General features: G+C 33.7%; 1 protein-coding gene across 1 annotated transcript in view; it reads left to right on the forward strand.

Moving 5' to 3' along the window:
- LOC143410781 (EGF-like repeat and discoidin I-like domain-containing protein 3) overlaps positions 1–15,347 on the forward strand; it is a 224,590-nt gene that overhangs the window by 96,013 nt on the left and 113,230 nt on the right. The gene's annotated exons all lie outside the window — the stretch shown is intronic.

A 15,347-nucleotide genomic window follows, 5' to 3' on the forward strand; every position in this document is an offset into this window, starting at 1 on the left:
ACCCAGTGATTGATGGAAGTTGAGAATAACCTTACTGTTCACCACCTGTCATTAAACAGTCAAGTTCTTCCAGTAGACACAGCTTCTTTATACAATCTTAAATATTATAACTATTACACATTGTAAATTGCTCCTGTGAGGTTCTTTTAAAATAATATATATGAATTTATTGTTTTTCTTCTCCTTATAAGATTACCATCCATCGCTATTGAAATGTTTAAGCTACAAATATTTGAATATTTGTAGCTTAAACATGAAGCATTTGGGGACTGCTTAAGATTGTTTCTGAAAAAAAAAAGTGATGTAGATAAGTACAAACATATATGCATGCCCCAATAGTTACTATTTTAATGATTAGGCCTGCTTATAGGACACACTGCATTTAAAAGCCACCCAAAAATAACACTTCACTTTTAATTGACGTATTTTTTTGAAAATTTGTATCAGGCCAATTAACTTATGCTCATAAATGGGCATAATAGAAAAGAGAATTTTAAGAACGATTTTGAGATCACTAATATGTTACTTCAAAGAAGAGCAGAAGACTCTTTGAAGGATGCTGATGTACAGTCATAAAGGACCTGCAGAATTTCCAAGTTAATTGGAACACAAGCAGAAGAGAGAAGGAGAAGTTATATGTAGAATAAGAAAGACAATAAGTGGATAATGACTAAGTCTGGGGGTTTAGTGGATGCAGGAAAATTTAAAAATATAATTGAAGAAAAGGGAAGAATTTTTTAATTACATATGAAGAAGAGGCTGAACATCAAAGACATGGAACTTGATTGTAAAAAATATATTATATTGATGCCTGAATTCTCTTTTATTTTTATGTACATTTTGATGAAAAAAAAGGAATTTCAGTAACATATAATCAGAGTAGACAGTGTTTAAAGTATTTTAATTTTAAAATGGTTGTGTTCTATATTGTTAGTTTCAAATGACAAGCAATGGAGTTTATTCTGTGGTGTATGTGAAAGTGAATTTGACTAACAGGACTCTATAAATGTGGAGTTTTTTTTTTTTTTTTTTTTTTTGTAAACCATCACTTTCTAGTAAAACATTTAAAATAATTTTCATAATTTTGGTATTACAAAATTTTAAAAAATTCTGTAAATATTCTTCACTAAATTGAGGTTTTGTTTGAAGTCTGGTTTCTTTGGCTTTTTTAGAATAAGTATATCAAAAATAAAAAACAAAGTGGAGAACTCTTTGAAACAGCAAATCAAAGCTATATTTTTAAATGATGAAAACATTGTATTCAAGAATTATTGTTTCTAAGCAAATGGCAAAAGCATTTATCACCAATTTTTAAAAAATTATCTATAAATGTTTACCCTTCTTACTTAAAATTCTGCCTTTCCTCTGAGAGAGTTTGTAAAAGAAAAAATGCAAATACTTTCTCTTAATTTATGTAAGAAGAGTGGAATTTTGTTTCCTTGGAGAAAAGTTGATATTTTTTTAAAGTAAAGAGCATTGTCTTATTACAAGTCTAAAAATGAGATGAGCCCTTGAACTAAAGTTCTTAACTGTCTCCTGAGAATACAGTACTTCCCTTATGCTATAGATTTTATAAAAGCCATTCACCTATATGACTTTTCAAATAAATTACCAGAGTGCATTCTAATTCAGGATTCCCTGAACATCACTTTAAACTTCATCCAATTCAGAGGTTCCCATGCATCTCATTAAGTGTTATGACCCACCAGACACATGTGCTGTTGGCATACCAAAATCAGCACTGAGATTCAAATTCCTTTTGAGAGCAATTTGTGGAATTAATTTACCTATTTTATTTAGTCCTGTTAAGGGGTTCATTCAACATCTGTTGGGTCATCTTTCCTAGAGGTCTTTTACCTAAAGAAATAATATATATATATATATATATATATATATATATATATATATATATATATATATATTCCTAGTGGTAGTATCTGTTTAATTCCCTAGATTTTAATTTAGGCAAACATGAGGTGTAATGCTCATAAACCACACATCTGAGATTTGTCCAGATTAATATTGTGCAAACTATTAATATACAATAAAAAGAGTCCTTCTCAGCTTTTGTGCCTCACAAATTAACCATTGAAAGGCAAAATCCAGTATTTTTTTTAATGTGGTGCTGAGATTCGAACCCAGAGCCTCGCACATGCTAGGTGAGCACTCTACCACTAAGCCACAACCCAGCCCTCAAAATCAAGTAATTTAAAGATGATGAATGTAGTTGGTTTTGTTTGCAGCATTCAACATGATCAACAATCCATGTCTTACTTACATTTTCTTTCCTTAGCTTAAGTGGCATTGTACTGTACCTTTGCTATTAAGAATGTCTCTTACACTTTGTTTCCCACTTACTTTGCTGCTTCTTGGATATTGTCTTATGGTCTCCTTGTTCCTCTTTGTGTAATTTATCTCAGGTTTCATTAACTCTTTTATGAATAGCACTCCCAAATCTAGGTAGCTAAACATCTTAGACTTTCAGCTCTTTCAGCAAGATGGTAAAAATAAAATTGTTAGGGATACTATATGTAGAAGACCTACAAGAATTGTCAGTTCACAGTATATAGGAATCTACTTTCTCCTCTCTCCCTTCTATATTGCTGACCCTTCTCTTAAATTTTAAACTTCCATTTTCAGTCACAGCTACATATGTCTAATGGCCTCTATGCAAAAACTGAATATTCTTAACTTCTGCCTTTATACATTTCTTTTCTCAGTACATGGCATAACTAATAGCTATGTCAGGATAAAAATCCCAAGTCACCTTTTATTCTCTCTCTTCTTCAACCCTTACCTTCTATATTCATTTGGTTCTTGTTTCCAATACTGTCAAGTTCACTCTCCTTTGTGTACTCCCGACTGACATAGTATTAAACCTCTGTGCCTACACAAACTTTGCTTTACTTTTATAGTTTAAAAAATACAACAGAAGAGATTCCTCAGACTCCCAATTCCCCTCTCATGCTTAATCAGTCAGGATGAACTTGGTTGTGCCCTACGAGTGAGCTATATCCAGATACCAGAGGCTTAAAACACAAAAGTTTTGGCCCGAGTCAGTAGAGGATTTCTGTTCACTGTGAACACCTAGGGACAGATTAACAAAGATACAACTCAACTTCCCACAGTTACCAAAGCAGTGGGGAAAACACATGGTTAATCATTTGTAAGCTCTTAAAACTTCTATTGGAAGTGGCACACATTATTTCTTCTCACAGTGGAGATTGGCCAAAGAATTTCACATACATACTTCTGAGACAAAAAGGGATGATATGCTATGCTTCCTTGTGTCCATGAGAGCTGGAACATTGGTGATGTAGACTATTACCTAGCAATTACAAGGACTTTAGGAATGATTTCCTTGACAATGTTGACCTTCTCTTTTATCAAACTCTTTATAATGCAATTCTCCATCTTAATCCTGTTTTCAAAACCTGCTTACTTTTTCTAATGCCTGTCATTGGGTGATACTGCAATGATATATCCTCGATTTTGGTATGATTTTGTTTAATCACACCATATACTGTGCTTTTTTTGTATTACATAGAATTCTATGTGATTTTAGCATATATTAATTTTTTAAATGTAACTGTCACCATACTATTCCCTTTCAGAGTTATATTGTAGATTATCTAGTCATTCCTTAATTTGTGAGCATTGGAATTGGTTTATGTTAAGTCTAACTTAATGGAATTGAGCTAATTAAAAAACTTGGATTGTCAGATTAGCCTTATATAAATCAGAGATTTTATCCAATATCAGAATTTGGTAATAATATAAAAAAGTGTAGGTAAAGGAGGGTGAGTTCTAGAACAATGATAACATCTTCTCAGAGCCTTTATATCTGTGCTTTGGTCACAGGCTTTCTAATCCAGAAAAATATATTAATTCACTAAGTATAAGATATAGGTTATCAAGTATATAGGGAGTGTTGGCACTATCATAACTCTCTGTATTTACTCTGTTTTAGCACTAATTTTATTATATTTAGGTTACATATTTATTTGTCTGTACTACTATTTATTGGAATATAAGATTCTTGAGGCCATTGGCTATATTCTGATGTTGATCACTAACCACAGGAGATGCTTAACAAGTTACTAATGACCCCATGCTATAAGATCAAATTGTCCATAAGAATAAAGTAGACCTGTTGCTCATAAGAAACAAGAATATTCTTGGTCTTAAGTTCAGAGATACCTCTCCTTGTTACCTAGTTAATATAATTCAATTGAAGTAAATAAATTAAAGCAGGGTATTTTTTTTCCTGATTTTTATGGTTTCATGGGAAAATACTAAAACAGAATCCTGTAAAGCATTTCTGTATTTGCCAAAATGATATAATGTACATGACTAGATGATTTTGGCATAACGCAGGGCTAAATTCACCATTTGATTAATATTGAGCAAGTTTAAGGTTCTATTTCCTGCAGAGACATATTCAGTCAAGGATGGACAAGGGCTGGGATTGTGGCCCAGTGGTAGAGTGCTTGCTTAGCATGAGTGAGGCACTGAGTTAGATTCTCAGCACCACCTATAAATAAATGAGTTAAATTAAAGTCCATCAATATCTAAAGAAAAAAAAATACTTTAAGAAAAATAAAAGGATGAGATAAATACATCATTTCTAGGCACTTTGAAAACATCAGTGAACAAAACAAAACCCGTGTCTTCATGGAACTTATATTCTATCTGGAGGAGTCAGAAAATAAACACCACCCCAAAAGCATGATAAGTAAATTATATTTGACGTTAAAAGCTTATAAATACTACTAAGTAAACAAGGTTCAGTAAGGGAGAAACAGAAATATTGGGTTGGGGGTAGGGTTAGTCATTTTAAGTAGTCTGCTTCATGATAACCATTGTTGAGAAGATGTTTTTGAACAAAGGCTCAATAGAGATGAAGGAATTAGAGAACAGCTCTTTAGAGGGAGCAGCCAGTGTAGTTTTTGGAATACAAAGTCTTTCTTGCATGTTCTGCACAGCAACAAGGGTCATGTACTCAAACTATTTGTATCTGCAATGCAATATTAATGAATTATTTATTGTTGGCATTCATGTATTTTCTGACTTATTGGCCTTGCAGTATTTGGAAGGCAAAGTTCAAAGCATTTCCTAATGAGTTGGGTGCAAGATGAACACATATGTTCCCTTATTCTCTGAAAGGCAGCATAGGCAGAGGTAGTAATGGCATCCACTTAATGAAAATTGAGAGGCCTGTATTGGAGATTTAGCTCAGTGGTAGAGTATTTGCCTAGCATGCATGAGGCTGTGGGATCAATCCCCAGCATCATACCCTGCCCCCATAACCAAAAAAAAAAAAAAAAAAAAAAAGAAAGAAAAGAAAAGAAAATGAATGGCCTTGCAAACACAGGTATCTACATCAAAGATTGCACATTTTAGTTCAGGTGAACTGAGGTAGCTCCTATGGGAAGAGCTAAATTTAACCTTGAGATTTTTCTGGTTTCCTTCAAGCGCATAGATCAAAAAGAATGTGAGCCCTCAAGTTTTATGATATACAGATAGTTAAAATTATTTCATCCTGAAAACAAGTATAATAATACATGGGTGAGCCTCAGAGCACATATATAGATATTTAATCCTGAAAAGTATATTATCTTTCAAATTTCTATTTAAAGATATTTTTGCTGCTTACCAATCTTCTGTTAGAATTCAACATATCAATAAAAGCTACCATCATGTCTTACACAACTATGTGAGGTCACAGTTTAGTTGAATCCATGGAAATTATTTGTCTATGTATTTATGCTGATTATTTTAGCACTAAATAATCACAAATCTCCTTATTTTGTTTGACCTACCACAATTAGACTTATCAATAACTTTTAAAAAACCTTTTTGCAGGAAAAAAAAATCACACTAAAATCTTCAGTATTAACCAAGTGAAAAACACAAATGCTGCCACTTGCAGTAAATTATTGGATACTCTAAAAAACTTATACCTTTTTTTTTTTATCCTGGTCATAAAGAGTGATAGTCCAGACCTACTCTATTTAATAGATTGTTGGTAATAACATGTCTAATTAATTCCTTGATATATTTGTTTATTGACTAAAGGTTTCTCTTTTGTGTAATATTTATTTATACTATAAAAAATTTAACCAAAGATAAATTTATTGGAAATAAGAAAATACAATGGGCAGAAATAACGCGAGGTATTTTTCCCTGAATTCAAGTTTCTTATTGATCCCGAGATGGTGACATCTTGATAATTTCAATCAGTGTATTTTACTTAGAATGTTAAAACATTATAAATATTAAATTTCAGTCAAACCTGGATTATTGCCACTTCTTTTAATGGTTCAATGAGCATATTCTATGTAGTATTAAATACAGTGTCAGAGTCTAAAGATAGTGATATTAAAGTATCCTATTTAATTGCTTTATCATTTTGATCAAACTGAGGAGAGCTTAAATGTCTAATAACTTTCATGAAAGAAGCCTTGCCATTTTATGGACTACAGTCAATCTTTAACAATATCCACCACAAAAATTGTCAGCAGGAATGATTTCTTTTATGGGGAATACAGTAATTACTATAGCTTCATCTAAAATTTGCCCATCTATATTCATGTGATTAATGTAACATAGAATTTACAAATTTAAATGCATAATACTGGAAAAGTAGAAATAAAATTTTTATAGTAATACAAATCTGGCTGTATACACTTAATACTTTTGTGGGTTTAGAAAGTTAATTGTGTTTAATAGTTGAACATTTTTAATTTGGTTTGCAATGATAATAAATTGTTATATGTATTTTAAGTGAATTTCAAGACTTTTCAAATATTTAATTCTTACATTTTCATGCCTACTGGGAAGCGTACAGACAAGTACTCTGCATAAAGTATGCTGGTGTGCAGTTATCATTCCTAATTTTTTTTTTCCCGATGCTTTGTCTAACCCTGTAGGCAAAGTTTTCTAGATGTTTTCTTATCCTCAGGATAGATCAGTATAATCAGCTCCATAGTCAGAATGATCTCACAGGAACCAGTCTTAGATATACCATCAAACAAAAGGCATCCAGCTTAGTAAAGGAGAGTCCACAATGAGCAGCAGCAGCACCAGAGAGAGAGATTTCAGCAAAACAAAAATGGCCAGAAACACTTTCAGCAAATCTGAAAACATGAATCGTCACTCCACATGTTCTCTCTGTCTTTTTCCCTGTGGTCAGATATTTCTCTTTTTGTTCCCATGTTTTTGCTTTTCCTCCTATAGGCCAAATAAGACTTCTTTTGGGAGCAGAAAGCATTGGCTAGTTCTCCAACTTGGTGTTTCTTTGTTTATGGGAATGTGATTCTTTGTAAGCAAAGGGATCAACCAGAATGTCCTGTGGTATGAAATAATGTCACCTACAGAGAAGATTTTCTTAATAGGCATTGCCAGTGTACTTGGTCTATGAATCATAAGCACATTCATTCAGCGCATATTTGTTGTGTGCTGTGAGGTTTACAAAACAAAGTGGCTTACAAAGAAGCATAAAACAGAAATCCCACAGCTACAGATGCTGAGCATCTATTCTCAATGATGAGATATGAATATCTTGAACAGTTGAACTGCCACAGTGATACATTGTTCCTACTAATTGTTTTCACTTCTCTGGCCACTGCTTTTACTGTATGATCTATCTGGCCATCAAATGACAGCATTTCTTAAGGCATGGTCTTGGATTCTCTGTCCTTTTCTCTCTCTCTGTGTGTATGTGTGTGTGTGTGTGTGTGTGTGTGTGTGTGTGTGTGGTATAGGGTTTTGAACCCAGGGGCATTAAACTATTGAGCCACATCCCCAGCCCTTTTTAAAAATTGATTGATTGACACAGGATCTTGCTAAGTTGCTTAGGACCTCACAAAGTTGCTGAGGCTGGCTTTGATCTTGTGATCCTATAGCCTTAGATTGCCAAATCTCAGAGATTACAGGCATGTGCCGCCACACTCAGCTTTTTTCCCTCTGCTATTTTTAGCTTTCATCAGATAGCAATATCCCTGCCCATAAACTACCATCTATTCCCAGGAACACCACCATTTTTGTTTCCAGGCCATGTTATCCTCTGCTACTCGATACTACCTCTTGAATAACATGTCAGCAAAGATTACTCATGATCATCCCTCCCAACCTAGAAACTCTTCCTGTATGGCAGTGTCAGCAAACATCACCAATAGGTGCTTTTATCACTGGGATGTGAAATCGAGACACGGTGTAGTCATTCTTGAACATTTTCTCTGAAATCTGCCCCATTTTGGTCTGTATCTACCAGACTGTCACAATTTACCTGGTCTAGCAGGGTGATCTTAACTGGTCTGCTTTTATCTATGCTGATCCTTTTCAAGAGTACTCTATAGAACAAACAGATTTTCTGTAAAGTTTTGAAATCCAGGTCTGTTGTTCTATTGTTGAAAGATGTGAATGCAGTTCACAAAACAGGATTTTTTTACACACATGGATTTTGAAGGCCTTCACGATTTAATCCCTGACTTTCCACTGTTTCTCCGTTTATTCTTTCCCTTACCTGGCCTTACTTGGTGTTAAACTTCTAGTTTATGTTAAGTTTTCAGGAAATTTCCCATTAATAGTTTCTTAGGACATAATATGCCTTTCCTTTATGACTCCTTGAATAATTACATTTCAGTTTTAAAAGGTATTTATTGGTACATTGTAACTACACCTATTAATGGGATTTGTTACATATTCACACATGCACAAAATGTAATTTGGACAATTTCCTTCCTTCTTTTTTTTTTTAAATATGATTGATTAGTTTCAGTCCTCCCATATGACTAAAATTACCTGAGATTAGAACATGCAACTGCTCTGCTTTGAACCTTGGTACCAAGCTACTTCTAGAACTCAATAGGAGCAAGCTCCAAATATGAACTAAATGATTATATTGGTAAATAAATGAGTGAATGAGTGGAAGGAGTATATAACAGAAAGTAATAGAAATGCATTGAAGAAAATAAGAATAAATGATAGGGAAGAATTGATGGAGGATATGAAACTTAGAGTAGTCAAAGTAAGGTTGTAAAGAAAGGTATTCTGAACTGGAGAACTACTTGAATAGAATTCTGGGAGAAGATATTTCCTTTATGTCATAGAAGTTCAAGGCAACATAACGAGGTGAAGCATTTGGTTAATTTTTGCAAACAGTGGTGATAACATCTCAGATTCATCCCAATGTATAGACTTTGCAATACCAGGCAGTATGAGCCAACAGAAATTTTGGATTAATATTGTTTAAGATCAGTTAGGAAAAGGATCCCAAATATATAGGTCATTGAATGTATCAGTAAGTATCCATTCAGGGGATTTAAAAAGCTTATGGTTTTGCAGTTCAATTATATATGAGAAAAAAACTGCTGTCTCAGAGTGAGATCCTGCAAATGATCTTTTAAAAAACACCAGCACAGGAAGTATTCTGGCCAATAAGTGACTACTTGCTGTTATTCTTGGGAATGATTTTGAAACGTTTGATGTCAATGACTATAAATGCCTTTAATTCAGTCAGGATGATAAAGTCCCTCCCATATTTTCTTGGTTTTAAAATTCTTTCTTTAGTTTGTACACATTGCCACATGCATAGTGGATCATTAGGAACTTTGATGATATTTACAAAGCTTCCTCATACCACATTTACCCGGTTCTATTTGACATGGATTCAACATGGTGGAAAGTAAAAATGTAGATGAAGTTAATTGTTGCTGTTATGCATCTATTTCAGTGCTTTTTTTTCCCTCTAAGCTTTAGTGACCTTTTCTGTGTTTGTGCAAACATTCCCTAAGCTTTCATCCAGTGATTAAGAAATAGTCAGTATGTACCCTGTTTGACATGGTCATTACTTAATGCTCACTTAACAAAATTCTACAAGACCAAATTATCACAGTGGGTGAAGCAACAGATGGCCAGCTGGCCAGAATCCATGCCTGCTTTGTTTTATGCCTTCTGAAGTCAGCCACAAATAAGCCACATGCAAAGACTGAGGAGGGAATGCAAACAGCAATTTGCCTGTCCAGCTGTGCTTCCAGTGTTCTCATCTGTGAAGTCTGGAGTGGGGGCAGTTCCCACCCAAGCATAGCTGAAACAGCTCCAGCAGGGATCTCTCCACCTCATGATTAAGATAGTGGTCCTGGAGGACTGATTCCAAAAGTAGAAATAGAAACCCCCCTCACCTCCTATCACTGTCTCCAAGATCAAAATCACCTAGCCAATTTTAAGAGAAAGAACTCTAGTTTTGTTGCAATAGTGTGCCCCTTTATTTATATTAGAAGACTAGTCACAATCTATTATAGATTGCTACAGCATTTGGCAAAGAAAGTTTGGCTAGGCTATAGGCTTAAAATTGGGTTGTCACAATTTACTAATGCAAATTAAAAGGGGTACAGTTAAAAAATGTTTCTAATCTCTGAACTTTGTTTTTTGTTATAGATTATGGTTAGTATTTTTGGTTATATGTTGACATTTCCAAAACTATATGTCAATGAGTACAAATGTATGAAGTAATATCCAGATACCTAGCATTTTACAGTCTATAGGGGTACAAAAATATAAGAAGTCAGCATGCATGTGCACAAATAGTTTATAATCCAGTCAGGGAATAAAAGAGACCCATAGAATAATGAAAGAACAAAGCAGTGTACAGTGAGATGCTAATTATGCTGCATAGACAGCAAGTTGAGGAGGAACCTGAAAAAGGTGAAGAGCTGTCAGAAAAAGATTGATGAAGAACATGGAAATTTTGTAGTTGCTTAGAGACACCATGTGATAGAGTGAGATTGCCTGATGTTGCTGAAACTTAGGCTCAGATATTTTCTTATAAAATGTATATAGAAAACAGTGGTGTCTATTCTGTCTTTATCTATGTCCTATTACATTTACATGAACCAAACTATGATAGCTAAAGGCAAATTTGGATGATATCTAACCATTTTACACCCCTTCACTGGTGTGTATCCTCAAGACTGAACTGTATTTTGCAGGGAATGGCTTGTGAATTCTGAATTATATGCATTTTAAACTAGTTATTTGCACATGGAAAATATCTTTGTTTGGTTCCCTGATTAAAGAAGAGTTTTTAAAAGAATTTTCTTAGATTGCTTCAAAATTATGGAGTATCTTTTTAATTTTTCTTTTAATTTTTTTCTCTTTTTTCTTTTTTTATATCAATCAGCTTATATTTCATTTATGTTTTCTGAATTTTTCATAGGAATTTTCACATGGAAAATATTTTCACATGATTATTATAGTAGCCATCAAAATAATATAAAAATGTTTATTTTAGTTGTTTAGCATAAATACTATGGAGTGGAATAGATGGATCAGATATTCATTTTATTCCTAGTCTTTTGAAAATCTTCACATTGCTTTCCAGAGTGATTATTCTAATTTGCAGTATCACTAACAAAGTGTGAGTGTGATTTTTTGCTCACATCCTCCCCAACACTTATTATTATTTGTATTATTGATTATTGCCACTCTAAATAAAGTAAGACGAAATCTCAGTGTAGTTTTGATTTTCAAATCCCCTGATTTCTAGGTATGTTGAACATTCTTCATATATTTGTTGGCCATTTGTATTTCTTCTTTTGAGAGTGTTTGCTTAGTTATTTTACCCATTTATTGACTGGGTTATTTAATTTTTGTTGTTAAGTTTTTAGTTCTTTATATATTTTAGATATTAATTCCCTTTCATAAGAGTAGCTGACAAAGATCCTCCCATCTGTAGGCTCTCTCTCCATGCTCTTGTTTCCCCTTATTGTATAGAAACTTTACAGGCACACCAATGTGTATAGCAGCACAATTCACAATACCTACATTGTGGAACCAGCCCAGTTACCCATGAACAGATGAATGGATAAAGAGAATGTGGTTTATATATACAATGAAATTTTATTCAGCCAGAAAGAATGAAATTGTGGCATTTGTTGGTAAATGAATGGAACTGGAAAACACTAAACCAAGTGAAATAAGCCAGACTCAGACTCAGAAAGTCAAGGGTCATGTGTTTTCTCTCATATGTGACTGCTAGAGCAAAATAAGAGGGGAAAGGGGATGGGAGGACACCATGAAAGTGAAATAGTAATCAGAAGAAGGAGATGTAGAGGGAGGAGAGATGGAAAAAGGGAGGAATGGTGGAATAAAATTGACCAAATCATTCTATGTACATAAATAAATATACTACAGTGAATTCTGCCTTTATATCTATGAAACACCAATTAAATTAAACTATAAATAAGTAGAAGAAAGACCAGTGGAATAGAGGAAGGGAAGTGGGGAGGAAGGAGTGAAAGAGAAATCCCTGGGGACTGAGGAGAAGACAAATATATTCCATGCCTGTATGAGTATGTCAAAATAAACCCAATTTTATATATGACAAATGCACTAATTAAAGCATTTAAAATATTGGTTATTGTGATAGTCTATGCATTGAAAAAAATGTCTGTTTTAGACTTTGGGAATGTTTATCTCATTGACCCAACACCTTGAATTGCATCTGTACCTTATATTTACTAAATTTAATAATGATAAAGCTTATTTTCATAACATTCATCAATTTATAATAAAAGATTTCTATATACTATTTTTTCTATTCCTAAGCACATTATATCAGATCTAGATTTCTTAGTCTTTGAAAGGGATGACATTGTTTTTGTCTTGTAATCACTGTATTTGCTCTGCAATGATAATATCAAACAATCAACAAATATTAATGGTAAACCATAATATGCCCCAAGTGATATAATGTTATAAAGGATAAAAGAAAATACACACATATATGTAATGTGACTATATATTAGTATTGGGGAAATTAAGCTTTCTGAGCTGAGAATTTCCATGATGCCCTTAGTATTATAGAAAGCTTGTTTGGGAAGCAGTGTGCAAGATGAATGGACAGGAAAGAGAATGTAGGAGTGAGTCATACTAAGATACAGTCATCACTGTGTAAATCAATAGCTTTTTTTGCTCTAATATGTTAACTCATTTTTAAAAAGTCATACCAATATTCATCCACTGGGGGGGAAGGTATTGACAACTGTGCCACCATTATTACTTGTGTTTGTAGAATTAACACACACCATGACTCTTTCAAAAAGTTGATGACTTACTATCAGCAAACCTAGCTCAGATGAAAGTTTCAAATGAATAAAGATCAACTCCAAGGAATCTTTATTCCTTCTTTGATACTTCCTTCTGTCCACCTACATAGGTATTTCTGTATTCTTCCTAATCACAGGCTCTAACATAGACTTCTCTCTTCATTTCCACCACCAATCAAACTTATCTGCCACTGCTATGTGACAACCAAGAGCAATTAATTTTAGCTAAGATGTTAACATTGATAAATATGAGCATATTACCATCCAATTCTGGCTATAAAATAAGACTCTGGTTTCCTTAATTAACTTCTTTTCTGAAAGGAAAGCAACTTCAGTGTTGGCAGGTTGGATTTCTTCTGAGGTCTCTCTCCTTGGCTTGCAGATGGCCACCTTCTGTCTGTGTCCTCACATGGCTATTTTCTGTGTGACAGAATCACTGGGTTTCTTTGTGTGCCTAAATTTCCTGCTCCCACAAGGTTGCCAGTTGGATTGGGTTAGGGCGCTCTGGTATGACCTCATTTAACCTCAATTACTTCTTTCAAGGTGCTGTCTCCTAAGAGAGTGCCATTCTGAGGTACTGAAGCTCAGTCATCAACATGTGAATTTGAGCTGAGCACAGTTCACCTGTTCACAAGGACTTTGTGGATGTGAATTGTGAAGGATATCTAAATGTAATCCTACTGGCAGTAGAGAGGGCCCCAGATTCAGTGACCAGTGTCCTTATCAGAAAAGGAAAGGACACCGAAAATCCAGGAAAGAGAGCATATGAAGGCAGTCAGAGATTGGCGTTGTGGTGCTACACACCCAGGAATGCCAGAAACTGCCCGCAGCTGAAATAGACAAGAAAGGCATTTTTCCTATAAAATATTCAGAGAGAGTGTGGCCCTGTTAACTCTTTGGCTTCAGAATTCTAGCTTCTATGCCTATGAAGAAAAAAAATTTCTGTTGTTTAAAGCTACAAAATTTGTGATAATTTGACATAGCAATACTGAAAAGTGAATTCAAGTGCTCTGAAGTAACCTTTCTAGACTCTATCACCTCCATGCCTTCCTACAGACAGTTATAAAGACAGCCCATCATTCATTCTTTTTTAAATTTGTTCTAATTAGTTATACTCAGCCTTAATACTTGAGGGAAAAAGTTATAAATAGGTATGAAAAAAATCTGTTTAGCCCCAGATGTTAATTTTCATAATTATCCAGATGTTAATTTTCATAATCTTTCTAAATGTATTCATAGTTTAAAGAAAAAAGTTAATTATCCCTCTATGAAAGTGATGTTTAGATATTGTATTAGAATATTTTATCTCTCTTTTTAAATATAAAATATCCATAGACAATTTTTCTCCTCAAATGACGGAATCTTGCACATTTACATTTATCGTGGAAGAACAGAATAAAGGAGGAGGGAAGGAAAAGAGGAGAAAAAGAAGTAAATAGTATAAAAAAATTTTAAAGCATCAGTCATATGAATGTGCCCAGAATAATTTCTTCTTTTCAACTAGTTTTAAAATAGAGTGGCAATAGCTCAAACTGGCAACTGCCAAAGTGTTCAGACATTATTAAATGTAAAGGCAATGCTATGAGAGAATTTCAGTGTGCTTTCAAAACCAGAATTTAGAGTAGACGTGGGTCATAATTATTCTTATGTATTTGTTCTGCTAGAATAGGGAAACTGTGCTCTTGCAATTGTCCTATTGGCATTTCTCTACTGCATAATCTAAAGTGAGTGTATCTTCATTTTTAATATCTAACTGCCAATGATTGGAAGGTGTACTTTGCATAATTAACACAATCTTGATACACATTATCACAGGAGAGGATTCACTTCTTAATAATAGGGGTATATACCATAAAGTATTCATGATTTGGAGCACAATCTCCAAATGTGTGAGAATCTAACCATGTTACACATAATAACTTTACTATTGGAATTGTGAGGAGGTAGATGTAGAAAAGTAGTAAATTGTATAGATCTATTGCTTTTGTGAGCAATTAATCTTGTTGACATACTTATATAAACTTGCATAAAAATGCCTGGAAAACATGCTGTTGAATTCTGTTGTTCATTAATATTGATCATATGCTGTCCCCATTTGCGTTTGGAACTACTTAAAGATTACCTACAAAAGTATTAACAGCACTATCGATTTTAAAATTCCCTAAAGCCTCTTGAAACTCCACTTATGCTTTTTTTAAGAGTGATATCACCAAACCTTGTTGTCTAATCAGATAATCT

This window comes from Callospermophilus lateralis, chromosome 11 (genome assembly GCF_048772815.1).
Source record: "Callospermophilus lateralis isolate mCalLat2 chromosome 11, mCalLat2.hap1, whole genome shotgun sequence".
NCBI lineage: Eukaryota > Metazoa > Chordata > Mammalia > Rodentia > Sciuridae > Callospermophilus > Callospermophilus lateralis.